Source organism: Ursus arctos, unplaced genomic scaffold (assembly GCF_023065955.2).
Source record: "Ursus arctos isolate Adak ecotype North America unplaced genomic scaffold, UrsArc2.0 scaffold_7, whole genome shotgun sequence".
Classification (NCBI taxonomy): domain Eukaryota; kingdom Metazoa; phylum Chordata; class Mammalia; order Carnivora; family Ursidae; genus Ursus; species Ursus arctos.
This window is the reverse complement of record NW_026623089.1, coordinates 19,872,167-19,888,264: the sequence shown is the minus strand read 5'-3', so window position 1 is coordinate 19,888,264 and position 16,098 is coordinate 19,872,167.

Below are 16,098 nucleotides of genomic sequence, written 5' to 3'. Positions count from 1 at the left end.
GAAAAGGAAAAGAGAATAGAAACTGTGATCCATAAAGCCTTCTCTCACCACCCCAAGATTTATACATGATCATCTTGAAAGAAGCCATCTCTGTCAGCTCAATTAAGTGTGTGCTGGGTAAACCTGGCCCCAAAATTGTTCCTGACTTACAAATACACATTGTGGGGAGGGGCTTCCCTTTAGGACCATCTCCTCCTTCATGCCTTCATTTTTCCAAGATGCATTCATGGGGCTGCATTTACTGTCCTGAGAGATTCCTTGTCCTCCACTATAAATCAGTGCTCTCGCTGACTTGGCTGATGTAGCATGCATGGAAAAGGGAGGGAAAAAAAACATCTCTAGACCTTAAATTTTATCTCACTTTAAAATTTTTTTTTACATCTGCAGATATTTTAGCTCTCAGTAGCTTACCCATTTATTTAAGACCATTAAAAGAAAAATGATCAAGTATTAAATCCCTGGGCATAAACATGACAAAAGAAGGAAATCGATGACTGCTGGCAGTCATCTGTAATATTCATATTCTGGCATGCTGTAAGTTTTTCAACCTTAAGCAAGAGACATTTTGATGACTTTAATAGAGCTCTTTTTATGAACCCTTTTCTCCCTTTCTGTTTCTGAACTACTGATTTCTTTTTTATCCCTGGCTTTCTCATTGTTGCGTACATATCTAAATTTCAAAGCCACAGTCTGCTTAAGGATGCTCTGTTCCTAGTATGGGCACTCACAACTATGGGAAGCAGAGACACTCAAAGACAGAAATGCTCCCTGCAGAAAGACTGCATCCTGGAAATGCAAGAGGCACATATTAGCTCCAGCTCTCTAAGAATTTAGCTTGATAATAATAATAATCTCTTAGATATGCAACATAAGAATTAAGATATTTCTAGTCACATATTTCTAGGCATCCAGTCCTTCCCCTGCTGTTCTGGAGATGTGAAATTTGGGGGCACTTATGTAATGTCTCTAAGCTTCAGTTTCTTCATCTATAGAATGTAAGTGACAACAGTACCACCTCCAAGGGGTGTGATGAATAGTAAATGTCATTAGGTTTGTGAAGGCTTAGCAGGACCTGGCATATACCACGGGCTCTGTAAATGGTTGTTACAGATACATGGATGTCTGTGCTCTTGCTCTTCTCACCCTGCTTCTTGTCACTGTGTAAGCAAAGAAATGCCTTTGGTTCTCAGGGTAAACCAAACAGGCAGGGTAAACCAAACAGGCAGGGGGAATCACATGTGTGATAGATGTTCGGCCCCCCTGGAACCTCCCTCTGGTCCATAGCCAACCTCCTGACATGCTTGGGGCCTCTGCACCACACACCTACACCCCATGGACACCTGCATTTCCTTCTACCTCATCTTTCTTTATTTCTATTACTTGGTGATCCTCATGATAAAACCCTATTCAGAAAATAACAGGTAAAATAAAAATTCCTTAGCATACAGAAAATATAAGACTGCACCATACAAAGAAACTTCAGGAGTATTGATCTGTTTGATAACACTGAAGAAAAATTAAACCATCTTTTCAAATGGCCAAAAGAGCAAAATCATAACATCGTGGAGAAAAATGAGAAATCTGTTTGGGGGATGAAGAAATGAGAAGGGATTGTAAATAAAAAAAATAATGGTGACAGCCTATCGATCAATACTTCTATAAAAATGTAAACATTTACTGCCTATATGATGGTGCTCCTTACAGGATCTATAAAAGTCTCTCTACATAAAACCTCCTCTGATTTCATTTGGAGAGGGCTATATTTATTAATTATAATATTGAACAAATATCATATTTTTAAAATATAGTGCCATATTAATACCTAATTGTAAAAATCATTGGAAAGGGCTTTCAGTTAAGAGCCATGTGAGTTAAGCCAGCTGTCTCCCTCCACACACAATAATCCACAAAATATTCCAATAATCATGTCCCTTATTAATATGTACATGTGGCCTGGGGTATGTTGTGTCTTGAAAGGCAAAGTCAAACAACTTTCCAGACTTCAATCACCAGCATCAGGATTATTAGTTTGTGTGCTCCTGTGACTTGATACTGACATCAAGTCTTCTCCATCTGCTCATCAACATTCCACAGGAAAATTCATCCTCTTATGCATTAAAATGTGCCCAGCATCACGTATCCTCTTTTTTCTCTCTTTCTTCCCTAAAGACATTATCACTTTTTTTGTCCACTCTGACAAGAAGCCCTGGGATTTTCATGACATCAAAAGAAGGTTGGAAATTTAGTATATGTACATCTCAAAGAGTTCAAAACATAAAACCACTCACATATTCATTGCTCTCTTCTCCCAAATCCATAAATTTCCAGTCCTAGTGTGATTTTGCGATTTTTCAAGGTCGGTTCTCTTTTAAATCACTTGCTTTCCCTCTAGGGTCTCCTTATTCCAAAATATGTAACCTTCTATTTCTGTTTTACATCTTGCTATCCCTCAGATCATGAGCTAGCAGATAACATGGCAAAAATCCAAGTGCACCTCCCTCTTTCACTGAATGGAGAAGAGGCTGGGGCTTCAGCTGCATTATTCTAAAGGTAGCCTAAAGCCATCTGTCACTCAAAGGGCCCTGTTACTGCATGTGTTACTACGATTCTGTTGGGGATGCTATTTTGGGTAAAGTAAATTAAAGGAAATGAATATGAGTGTCTATGCTGATCTTCAGAAGTCAAAGTATCCAAAGGTATTGTCATGGGTGCTGTCTGCAGTCCTCATAGGGAAAGGAGGCATATTTACAAATCAGAGCCTGGTGAAGGAAAAGAGGAAGGCATGTGAGTGCTGAGGACATCCATAATGTCACACAGTCCCCCATCCTCTCTTCTGGCCATGGTCACTTAAGTAAGCCACTTTACCTCAAACAACTACTCCTCCCAATCCTGCCCGATGGAGCAGTGGAACGCTGTTGCCTTTAATGGTGGTGTTGCCTTGTTATATGAGGCATTAATGAAAAAAGCCAAAGCCACCATTTGGTGATTCTTTTAATACTTTAACACTATTTGAGTCCAGTTCTTTCCAGGGTCTGGGGTGAGAGCTCCAGTATCACTTTCATTAAATAGACTGTCCACCCCCAGCACCTACATATACACATGCACATACCTGGATTCTAAAGATCCATGGTGTCAGGGAACTCTCACAGCAATGAGTACTATGCCCTCCCCGTTCACCCTACAACAACCAGAGTAAACTGTAAAACACAGATCATGTCACTTCAGCTTCCCTTCCTTAGATGTGGTCAAAACTTCATGCTGTGTCCTATCCACTCCTCATGAGCTGCCTTGTAGCTCTCCGAACAAGAAAGGTAGGTGAATTTTGTATCTGCCTATATGGCCACGGTCTCATGGGTTTGGTCTGGAAAGTGAACGGCAAGCCTTCAAGCATTAAACCCCCCATTAACCCTTCTGCTCTTGATGCCCATTTGTGCTGCTTATACATATCTAGAATAAATCTAATTCTTTCTTTTTCCTGACTTGAATTGTCCCTGACATCTGGAAAATGAGAAACAGCTCTGGGAATGTTCACACCTGAAAGAAGCATATTTTTTTGTCTGCAAGATGCATAATTTTTATTATAATTCTAGCATTTGATTCTTTTACATCTTTTATCCCAGTATCCAAATTGTTTAACCAGCCTGTCCCAGAAAGACACATGACATGGAAACAAAACGAGCTTATTATGGATCTAAGCAATCTATATGCTTTGGATGAGACAGTGGTGGTCCTAAGCCCCTCAGTGCCGATTCAGCTGTGCTCCTCATGCCCTTGTCCCACAAGCTCGCTGGTACTTGATTTCTCCTTTATAATTGTCTTGGTCTGCTAATGAGGACAACAGATTTTTTGTAGGTCTTGTGAAAAAGTGGGTTAGAAAGAGCTCCCAGATGGTGTATTACAGGTTATCCACAAATCTCTAAGGATCCAGGCTATCAGGGCTAATGCTGAATGGGAGACTTTGCTCAGTGGGGCAAGACTGGATCCCCTCATGGAAGCCACAGTAATGACTACTGGAGCAACAGGGCTCAGTGAATATTACATGGTATCTGCCAGACCTGTTCATGAGCATGTATAAGACTCCACTCAGGAACAGCAAAAATATTTTAAGGGACTTTCAGCAAAATTAGTTCTTACAGGAGAAACAAGGATGAGAGACAGTGATCAATGTGTAATTGTAACCCAATTCAATCTGCAGGCTGGTATAGCTTGTGAGGAGCCAGGGCAGCAATATAAGGTAAACCATTGGACTAGTACCAGGATTCTAACTCAGCCTGAGCCACAGAATCTCCTGAGCAGTATTTGTAAAACTACAAATATCCAATACCTAACTCTAAAGATTATGACTCAGTAAGTCCAGAATAAACCCAGAAATCCGTATTTATATCAAGTTCCACAGGTGATTCTAACAGCCAGCCAGGACTTGGATTCATCGAACTAGATGGTCTCAAAAGACCAATACTGACATAGATTGAAAAATCTTGAAAAATATTCTATACAAAATAATTTCCTTACTTTTATTTGCTATTTACATATTTATTTACCCATTTTATATCCTTTTCTGTGACCTGGTATCTACACATAGGGCTCACTATTGCTCTTCCACCCTTCAACTTCACACACATTTTTGGAAAATGCTTAAAAAAGTGAAAGCCCACTATGAAGCTCACTGACCTACAATATCTTTAAATATAGAAAACCTTTTGAAGAAAAATACAAATTCTTTCCTTCTCTTCTGCTACTGTGATTTCTTCTGCTTCTTGTCAGTTTGTGGCTGCCCAGGATTTAACCACTAGTGTAAAATCTGTCTCATATCTTTTCAGAGAAGGACCTGTTTTTGAAACTGATGGCAGCAAGAGGTAAGAGGGCAACCCTGAGGCCATCCACTTTGTGGGGTTCCACCCTGTCCCTCCATGCCCCCACAGCCCAACACAGGTCCTGCTCATCACCTCAGAGCTCTCAGCTCCTATGTGGAAATGCCCGAAGGAGCCTAGATTCTAATTTTCCTCTGAAACTTAGAATTCTCCAGTCCAGCCTAAATCCAAGAGCTCTCCACTGGCACTTACTGATAATCATTCTCTGCCGTTACAGGGACTTTGTGGAAATGAGGGAAAGTGGGGGTATAAAATAGAACCATGACCCCCTACCAATGTCTTATTGTGACTAGCAGTGTAAAAGTGTAAATACTCTTCAAAAACATCTAAAGTTAACTGGGAAAATAAATCTTCTGATTCAGTAATTGGTCCAGTTGGGTACATTATCCAAGCAGAGCCAATGAGGGTCCCTTAGTTGGACTGATACGGATTCTAGTGGCAAAAGAGCTATACTCTCCCACTGAGATAATGAATTTGCAAACCTATATATTCTGGGTATCATCTCACTGCCTAATGTGGAGACTTCTCAAGAAAGAAACCACCTTAGAACGAAGAAAATTCAAGAGATGTATAAAGATAAGAACCTAAAGGCATTATCTGAGCCAGTTGTGCCTGAAGACATATCCACCCATTGGACTTCCCACTAATGAGAGCCAAGGCTAAAAATGACAGCCTTCCATTGCTGGCCCTACATCTAGTCAATTTGTTATACAACCATATCTGTACTGCCTTCGAAATATCTCTTGACTCTGTCAACATTATTATCCTTTCTAACTTCCATAGCCTTAACTCCGGTTTATGTCACTCCATGTATGAATTCTTTCAACAACTCATCCCCAGCAGCCCCCACCACCACCCCTTCTTTCTTCCTTCTCCAGGCCCTCCTCCATCTTGTAACCACTGTTAACTTCTAAAACCCAAATTAAGTCATTTATGTCCCTCAGAAATACTTAGGGTTTTTCATGGCTGAAGGTTATGATTTTATCTCTTTTCTCCAGCAGGAGTCTTTTTAATTTTTTCAAATCAAATATTATGAGGACCTTCAATGTATAAAACTGAAATATTATGCAAGTCTCAAGGCACAAAACTGTAGAAAAGGAGAGGGAACAAGAAGCAATAGAGAAGAGGGCAGCTAGATTATACTCAACCAACTTCCCCATTCCCCACGTAGTGAACACTCGCAATACTTCCAAAGGTCTCTGGTTCACTAAAGAACTAATTTGAAAACACAAAAACAAACACTTTAAGCTTTATGGAAAAATCCATTGTAGTCTTTCCCCCAATTCCCCCCAAACTCACACACACCTACATTCTCAGCCTCACTGACTATCTTTCATGTTGCTTCCCATTGAGCTGCCCCTAAGGATGGAAGGCTGGTACAATGGGCTGTGAGCTCAGGCCCCCAAAAATTATTATGCACCTGAGAAATTTCCACAACAGAAGGAGAGAAGATGAAAGACAAACAGGAAATGAACACCAAAATTAAATCTGGGAAGGAAGGAGAAAAATAGACCTCTAAACTGAAAGAGCAAATCAGATAGGAACTGAATAAATTCAATGAAGAGCTTATCTGGATAGCCAGCAATGAGATCTCTGTACCAGGAATTGAACTCCAGTTTGAGAACTCACTTTTTGATCACAACTGTCTACATGATTCTTCTGCTTATGATGTCTTCTTAAGATAGCCAAGTTATAACATACCATAGCGGATACCATAATTTGCTCCTAAAAGGTACTCCAAATGATGAAAGTTCATTGTGCATCCATGGAGATGTGATTGTCTCTGCCTGAAAGGTCATACCTCTTCCTCAGTAAGTTCCTAGTCATTCTTCAAGGTCTAATCACAATGTAAAAACTTCCTGAATTCTGCAGGTACTACAGGTTTCTTCCTTTCTGCATATTGTACATAAATTCTTTATCATATATCCATTGTCATTGTGATTATTGTGACGTGTCCTTTCTCTTCCCTACTTAATCTAAAGGCCCTTAAAGTCAGAAAGCATTCAACTTCTTTTTCTTTCTAGCTCCTTAAGCACCCAACTCAGCGCCTGACATTTTATCAAACTCTCAACTAGCATACATTGAATGAAAGTGCCATGAAATCATGTATTACATGAGTCTCACTTCTATAAATGGGTATCTTTTTATCCTTCACTATTCTCAAACATTTTAGAATTTAGCAACCCCATTCAGCTATTAATCTTAGTTAATGTTATTTTTTAAATAAACAAGAATATATTGAATATTGAAATCCCACTGTGGCAAAGTTAATTAATTGGTAGTTATCTATCAATGCTGGGGTCTGATGCACAGTTCAACACATTTATTGTGTACAATCTTGATTCTGTAGAACCCATCAAAAGGGCTAAATAAAAAGAGGTCCAAAATTCAGAGAAAGAAGTCAAGGTGAGGGGATAGCAGATCTGAATCATCCCTTCTTCAGAGTAAATGAAACCGAAAGAAGGCAGAAGGGAGGAAATAATGAATGCTAGCAGAGAAACAAACAGAGAATAGAAAAACAATAGAGAAAACCAACAAAACGAAAATGGTTCATTAAAGAAATCAACAAAATTGACAAACATGTAAGCTAGACTTGCCAAGAAAAAGAAGAAAGAGAGAGAGACAGGAGTCAAATTATAAAATTCAGGAATCAAGAGGAGACATCACAACTGACAATACAAAAATAAATTATATCATTAGAGAATACTATGAACAACAATATGCCAACAAATTAGATAAAACTTAAATGAAACTGATAAATTCTTAGACGTAAATTACTGAATCTGGCTCAAGAAGAATTAGACAATCTGAGTTGACCTAGAATAAATAAAGAGAACAAATTAGTAATTTAAGAACTTACCACAAAGAAAAGTCTAGCCCGCAATGGCTTCAATGATGAATTCTATCAAATACCCATAAAAGAATGATATCAATATTTCACAAACTCTTCCCCCTAAAAAAAGAAGAGGAAGAAACACCTTCCAGTTCATTCTATGAGGCCTATATTATCTTTATACTAACTTTATACTAACACCAAAGATATCACCAATATGCATTTATAAATATAGGTTCATAAATTCTCAACAAAGTACTATAAAACCAAATCCAGCAACTTATAAAAAGGATTATCCACCATGACCAAATGGATTTACCCAAGTAATACATAATTGACTTACCACATGCAAATCAATTAATGTAACACACCTATTAATAGAATAAAGGACAAAAATAACATAATCATATTAACTGATGTTAAAAAATTTTTATAGTATGTAACATCAATTCATAATAATACTCAACAAACTAGGAATAGAAAGAAACTTTCTAATCTTATAAAGGGATATCTATGCAAAACAGTGAACATTATATTTAATGGTTAATGACTTAATACTCTCCCCCTAGGATCAGGAGCCATCCAGAGATGTCCACTTTTACCACTTCTATTTACTACTGTACTAGAAGGTCTACTAGGAAAAGTAGATAAGAAAAAGAAACAAGAAGAGAAAATGAGACAAAAAGCCATCTGGATTATAAAGCAAGAAGTAAAACTATTTCTATTTGTATGTATGATGTGATCATACATACATAAATACTAAAAAAAATACTAATAATATTAAAATAATTACTAATAAAAACTAATATTAATAGACTCTAGGTCCAGAAAGACTGCAGGGTACAACATTGATATTAAAATTCTATTTTATTTCCTTTTTTAAAAAAGATTTTATTTATTCACTTGAGAAAGAGAGAACACAAGCAGGGGGAAGGGGCAGAGGGAGAGGAAGAGGGAGAAGCAGACTCCCTGATGAGCAGGGAACCCAATGCAGGGCTCGATTCCAGGACCCCAAGCTCATGACCTGAGCTGAAGGCAGACACTTAACCAACTGAGCCAGCCAGACGCCCCCAAAAATCTATTTCTACCATATATATATGTATATATAATATATATCACATCTTATTATTGTATATATATATGTATATATATACATATACATATAAATCACATCTTATTATTCCATTCATCTATCAATGAACACTCGGTAATATTACTTAGCCATAAAAAAGAATGAAATCTTGACATTTGCAACAATATAGATGGACCTAGAGGGTGTAATGCTAAGAGAAATAAGTCAGTCAGAGAAAAACAAATACCATATGCTTTCACTCGTGTGGAATTTAAAAAACAAAACAAATGAACAAACAAGCAAAAGAGATAAACAAAAAATAGACTCTTAAATACAGAGTAAAAACTGGGGGTTGCCAAAGGGGAGGTGGGTGAATGGGCCAAATAGATAGAGGGGATTAAGAGTATACTTATCTTGATAAGCACTGCAAAATGTATTGAATTATTGAATCATTATATTGTATATCTGAAACTAAGATAACACTGTATGTTAATTATACTTGAATAAAAAATAATACAATAAATGAAAAATCTATTGTATTTCTACACACTATCAATAAAAATTTCAAAAATGAAATTAAAAAACAATTCCATCTACAAAGGTATCAAAAGAAAGAAAATTTTTAGTTTTACATTTAACAAAAGAATTACAAAACTTGTACACTGAACGCTACAAAACATTGTTGAAAATAATTAAAGAAAACCTAAATAAATGGAAAGACATACGATGTTCATGGATTGGAAGACAATGTTTTTTAGATGACAATACTCCCTAAATTGATCTACAGAGTCAACTCAATCCCTATCAAAATTCAGCCATTTTTCAGAACATTCATTTTTCAGCAATTGACAAGTAGATTATTCATATGGAAATACAGCCATTTTTCAGAAATTGACAAGTTTGATTATTCACATGGAAATACAAAGAACCTAGACTGATAACCATAAAAAGTTTCAATTTCAAAACGTATAATAAAACTACTGGCATAAAATAGACTACAGATCAATGGAATATAACTTAGAGTCAAGAAATAAACCCATGCATTTAGGACCAACTTATTTTTTACAAGGGTGCTAAGACAGTTCAATGGGAGAATGAATAGGCTTTTTAACAAATGGTACTTGTACAAATCAATAGCCCCATTAAAAAGAATGAAGTTAGACCTCTATCTCACAACATACTCAAAAATTAGCTCAAAATAGTTCAGAGGCCTAAATGTAAGAGCTAAAACTTAAAAACACTTAGAAGAAAACATAGAAATAATTCTTTATGACCTTGGTCAGGCGATGTTTTCTTACATACAGCACCCAAAGCACAAGCAACAAAAGAAAGAATATGTATATTGGATTACATCAAAAGTTAAAATATTTTGTGCTATAAACAATACCACCAAAAAGTGAAGATGCAACCCACAGAGTGGAAGAAAATATTTTCATATTACATGTCTGATGAGAGACTAGTTTCCAGAATAGATGAAGAACACACACAACTCAAAAACAAAGAGGCAAATAACCCGATTTAAAAACAAGCAAGGAATTTGAATTGATGGTTCTCCAAAGAAGATATATAAATGGCCAATAAGCACAAGAAGATATACAAATGGCTAATTAACATCATTAATCATTAAGGAAATACAAATCAAAACCATAATGATACTGGTTCACAAACACTAGGACACTATACTAAGAAAAGAAAGACAATAGCAAGTCCTGGTGAGAATATGGAGAAATTAACACCCTCATGCATTACCCTTAGAAATACAAAATGGTACAGCCTTTGTGGAGAACAGTTTGATGGTTCCTCAAAATGTTAAACATAGAGTTATATATGGCCCAGCAACCCCACTCCTATATATATATATATCTCCAAAAGAAATGAAAACATGTCCACACAAAAAGTTGTACATAATTTCCAAAAACTGGGGAAACCCATCAACTGATGAATAAAGTATGGCATATCCTTATAATAGAATAGTATTCAGCAATAGAAAGAAATGAAGTACTGATATATGCTACAACATTGGTGAAGTTTGCAAGCATTATGCCAAATGAAAGAAGTAAAAGAAGTCAGTCACAAAAAGATATTCTGTGATTCCATTTATATGAAATATAAGAGGGCATATTTTAGAGACATAAATTATATTACTGGTTCCTTAGGTTCTGGGAAGCTGTTGTAGAGGAGAAAGGGGATCCACTGTTAATGGGCGCAGGTTTCTTTTAAAGGGACAAAATATTCTAAACTTACATTTTGGTGATGGTTACCCAATCCTGTGAATATACCAAAAAGCACTGAATTGTGTACTTTAAGTAGATTAATTGTATAATATATAAATTATACTCAATTCAATGTGGCATATGTAGCTTGGAATGGTTTCTCGACATGACAGGGTATTCATAGCCTTTATTTATTATTATAGTTATGCTATTGAGATGGTGATTTTTCTACATGATCACGGAACAAACAGAACCATGACAACTGCTGTTTCATAATATATGTAGCTGGATTCAACATACTTTTGATAGTTCAAACCTAGTTGCAGAAGTTACTGTTTTTTTAGTCACTGAAATAAAAGGGGAGAAAAACAAAACAGAACAAAAATTCTTACTAACCCAGCTTTTCTACTGGGAAAAGATAGAGCAAATCCACTTGACTCTTTTAGTGCAAGAGGTTTGAATTTGTGAGTTTCATTAGCTGGACATTCTCCTACGCTAACTTTTATTCTTTCCTGTGTGCCAGAATTCATGTCAAATATTTTGTATAGTATTTCTAAATGGTATTCAACATTGTTAGGAATTTTGTTTTTATATTCCTGTTGAGACATTGCATATGTTCATCTTCTGGATTAGAAAAATGGAGAATGTCACTAGGGAAAAAAGAACAGCATATTACAGCTAAATAGATACAACAACTGTGACCCTGGAAAACAGACCAGGGTTATTGAATGAGAGAGACTGTATAATAGATGATAGAATACACAGATAATACAAATTTCTGTATAAGGAGAAAATGGGAATAATGAGATAAACACAGTGGAAGTCTTGGGCTTATGTACTTTCCTCCATAAATTCTATTCTGTCTCATGTACAGAGGCACTTCCACAGAGATGAAATGTCATCCCCACACTTAATCTTAACATCAGCATTTGCACTGGTGGGATATTGTGCTTCTGTGACTTTCCCTCTCTCCTATGATGACCTTCCAAGAATTATAGAGGCCAGTCGGTGGTTCAAAAACTATTATATGTAACACATTTAACCAACCTTTGGTGAGTGTTGTTTCTACACTGAATCCTGCAACCACCACTCCCAGCCCTAGACTGTCTGACTGATATACCAATTTCACCATGAAAAAGAGCTCTAAACTCTAAACCCAGATCTGGGAAAAATTAGACTGGGCGTAGTGAAAAGGTTGCACAGGGCCTTAAAGCACATGCAGACCATGTTGCTCTTTCCCTTCTACATCAACTGCATTTGTGAGCATCTAGAAAGATGCCGGGCACTTGGTAGATACATATGTCTAACCAATGAAGGAATGAATGAATTATGAACTTAAGAATCAAGGGTAAATGGGGTGTCAATCTGAAGTATTGAGATAATTTTTAAGGTTTCTTTATTAGATACTGACCATTAGTATTACATAATCCACCTTATCATAATTGTTTCTTTTTCCAAGGTCAAATTTGGAGTGAGACCAAACCTTATTAGTCCTAATTCAGATTCCCCAGAAACAGATACTGAGACAAGTATTGATGCACCAGTGACATTAATAAACACTAACAGGAGAGACTGGTAAATGGTTGGAGTTGCAGGATAAGGACTGGGAAGAGGCCAAGCAAGTCATGATTTTAGGGAACCTCTCAGTCTCAGTTTGAGCCTATAAGAAGCTCTAGAGATCAACTTCCCTGTAGTTCATCACAGTTTAAGAATTGTCCGTGGGGCGCCTGGGTGGCGCAGTCGTTAAGCGTCTACCTTCAGCTCAGGACATGATTCCAGCATTACGGGATTGACCCCCATATCAGGCTCCTTCGCTGGAAGCCTGTTTCTTCCTCTCCCACTCCCCCTGCTTGTGTTCCCTCTCTTGCTGGTTGTCTCTCTCCATCAAATTAATAAATAAAATCTTTAAAAAAAAAAAAAAAGAATTGTCCCAACTTAACGTGAAGGTGCTGGGTTTTCATACTGCTACACCAGTCAGTCATTGGTTTGGTGCTACAGAGGGGGCTGTAAACGACTAAGCACTTCCTGCTGTGGTCCAGAGGCTCTAGTAGCCCAAGGGTAGTCCTTTAAAGAAAGTTGTAGGAGAAGCACACAGAAGTTAGTAGCTATGCACCCAGAACTGGTAAAGGTCATCAGAGGGGATCTGGGGACACCAACAGTGTCCACTATAATATTTAAAACAGCTAAGAAAAAATAAGACATATATCACATATTAATTAGAATTGAGTCCAAATCTCAGCTCTGTGCTCATTACCTATGTGGCCCAAGGCAAACTGCTTCCCAATTCCTGAACTTCATACATTCCAGGTTAACAGCATGTACTTCATAAGTATGTTATAAGGAGCAGATGAGAAATACATGCAAAACAATTTAAAACTATGCCTTGACTAAAATATCCACACAATAAATGTTAATTATTGTTATCATCATCAACATCATCACTATCATCATCATATTTTCCTGGGCCAGACTAGTTCTTTGGATTAAACACCATGGTGAGTCTGGATTTCTTTTCACATCTTTACACCTAAATCCCAATCTCTTCTGGTCTTAAGATACTCAGCTCTATACTCCGCTTTCCAACTTTAGAGGGTATCCTTCTCCTCTTCTTCATCTTTCATCTTCCTCTTTTCCTCTCTGCCCATTTTTTTAAGATTTAAAAAATCCTATGCACAAGCAGGGAGAGGGCCAGAGTGAGAGGGAGAGAGAATCTCAAGCAGATCCCCCCGCTGAGCCCAGAGACAACTTGGGGCTCCATCTCATGACCACGAGATCATGACCTGAGCCAAAACCAAGAGTCAGATACTTAACAGACGAGTCACCCAAGCGCCCCTCTCCTCGTTTTCTGACTGTGAGGCCTGAGTTTCTTCTGACCTTGACCTTGGAGGCAGACAATTCAGACAGAGCCAGTCCAAGCCAGGAGAATGTGTGACTCTAAAACTAATGGATTGTGTCAGGCATCTGCATGTGAAATTAATGGAAGTACCACTAGCTCCCAGGAAGATCTGCCAAGAAACAGTGGTGACAAGGACTCCTGGCAGCAACAGTGCTGCAGCAATAGGGCCTTGGTGAAGGATAGCAACGGACTGATTATAGAACAGGGCTGCTAGGCTCAGGCAAAAGGGAAAAGGACTGGAGAAGTCCCAGGAACTTTAAGATGTAATTCTACCTGTTGGATGAATTCATTTTCTTTTTTTTCTTTTCCTTCTTTTTATTTTTATTACGTTCAATTAGCCAGCATATAGTACATCATTAGTTCTGATGTAGTGTTCAATGATTCTTTAGTTGCGTATAACCCCCAGTGCTCATCACCACACGTGCCCTCCTTAATACCCATCATTCAGTTACCCCATCCGCCCACCCCCTTCCCCTCAGTTTGGTTCCCAGAGTCCAGAGTCTCTCATGGTTTGTCACCCGCTCTGATGTCTTCCCATTCAGTTTTTCCTCCCTGCCCCTGTGGTCCTTTGCACTATTCTACTTGGGTGAGAAAAAAAAGAGATAAAATCTAGAGTGAGTTTAAAGAAAAGTGTTGCTCAGCGCCCTTCCAACAGACATGTTTTCCCTTACTAAGGGATCTCAACTCTCGAAAGAACTCCTATTTCTCATTAGCTCTGCCTCCTTGGCTGTTCATCATATATTTTCTTTGGGAAGGCAAGTGTACACTATTTGACCACTTTGCTGATAGCCGCTATCAGATGTCATTTGTGCCAGGCAAATCAGACCCCAGATCCACATAATAGACTCTCAAATCACATTTTCCTTTGCCCAGAACTCAAGACAAAGGCCTCCAGTGGGGTACCTCGATGACTCAGTAAGAGAAATATTGCCCTTTGACTTTTTTTCTTGCTGTCAAGATGTCTAATGATAAAATTCCTTGAAGATGAAGACAATACCATAAGACTAATACTGAATCTGAGAGTACATTTCAGGTTAAAGAGTAAAAATTATTTTGGGGCGCCTGGGTGGCTCAGTCGTTAAGCATCTGCCTTCAGCTCAGGGCGTGATCCCAGAGTCCTGGGATTGAGCCCCACATCGGGTTCCTCCACTGGGAGCCCGCTTCTTCCTCTCCCACTCCCCCTGCTTGTGTTCCCTCTCTCACTGGCTGTCTCTCTCTCTGTCATATAAATAAATAAAAAAATCTTTAAAAAAAAAATTAACTCTTCTCTTATTTATATTGATTCATAGATCTCCGTTTTTATTTACTTTAAGGTGCAAATTTAAGACAGATTAGAAATTCCTTGCTGAAAGATGGTTCTAGAAGACATCCAAGCAGACCAAAATTGTTGTTTATATGATAGATTGTTGCTACTTATGCTGACTGAGGCTCCTCAGTTAACATCTTTGGTCCAGGTAACAGTTTGCTGCCTACCAAAAGACTTAGACCTCAGATAATGGCATTAGAACAATAAACCATCTTAGACACCCAGCACTCAACCAACAACGGTGGCAAAGCAGTGAGTAGAAATGTAACAAAGTATAAAATCAACACACCTTGTGTTACCAGTGGTAATGTGAACCGGCAGGATGGGAAGCATCCATCAGTTACCAATGTTCAACTCTGGACAATACCTAGGGAGAAATAGATTGTGGGGTCAGAGAAGGTCCATGACTTGAAACATTACAATTTAGCTCCTTGCTCCTTTACTGGCTAGTAACAAAGATGAAAAGAATAGGAAGATTTATAGACACAATTCAGGAGTTTTGTTGTTCCTTTTGTATAAAACGTCTGAGTACATAAAGTGAAAAGAGCTGCAATGTCAAATACCTCTGAGAACCAATGAATCAAAAAACCAAGAAATCTTGTTTGAGAAACTATTATGTCCCCTAAACTGTACTTATGACTATGGGGATACAGGACTCTATTTTCAAATAATGTAGAAGTTAGTTGATATGACAAGACTAATCCATATGAAAATATCAGGACACAGTTTGCTGCAATAAGGGAGAACAGCCTGAACTTGTCAAAAAAGATGCTGCAGCTGGCAAGAGTGTTGGTAGCTGACAAAATCCTGCAAAACAGCTCAATAAATCATCTTGTTTGAAGGGTGTTCATAAAATACAAAATGGCCTGCATCCTGTTAGAAGCCATGTTCCAGGGGGAAGGTCTAT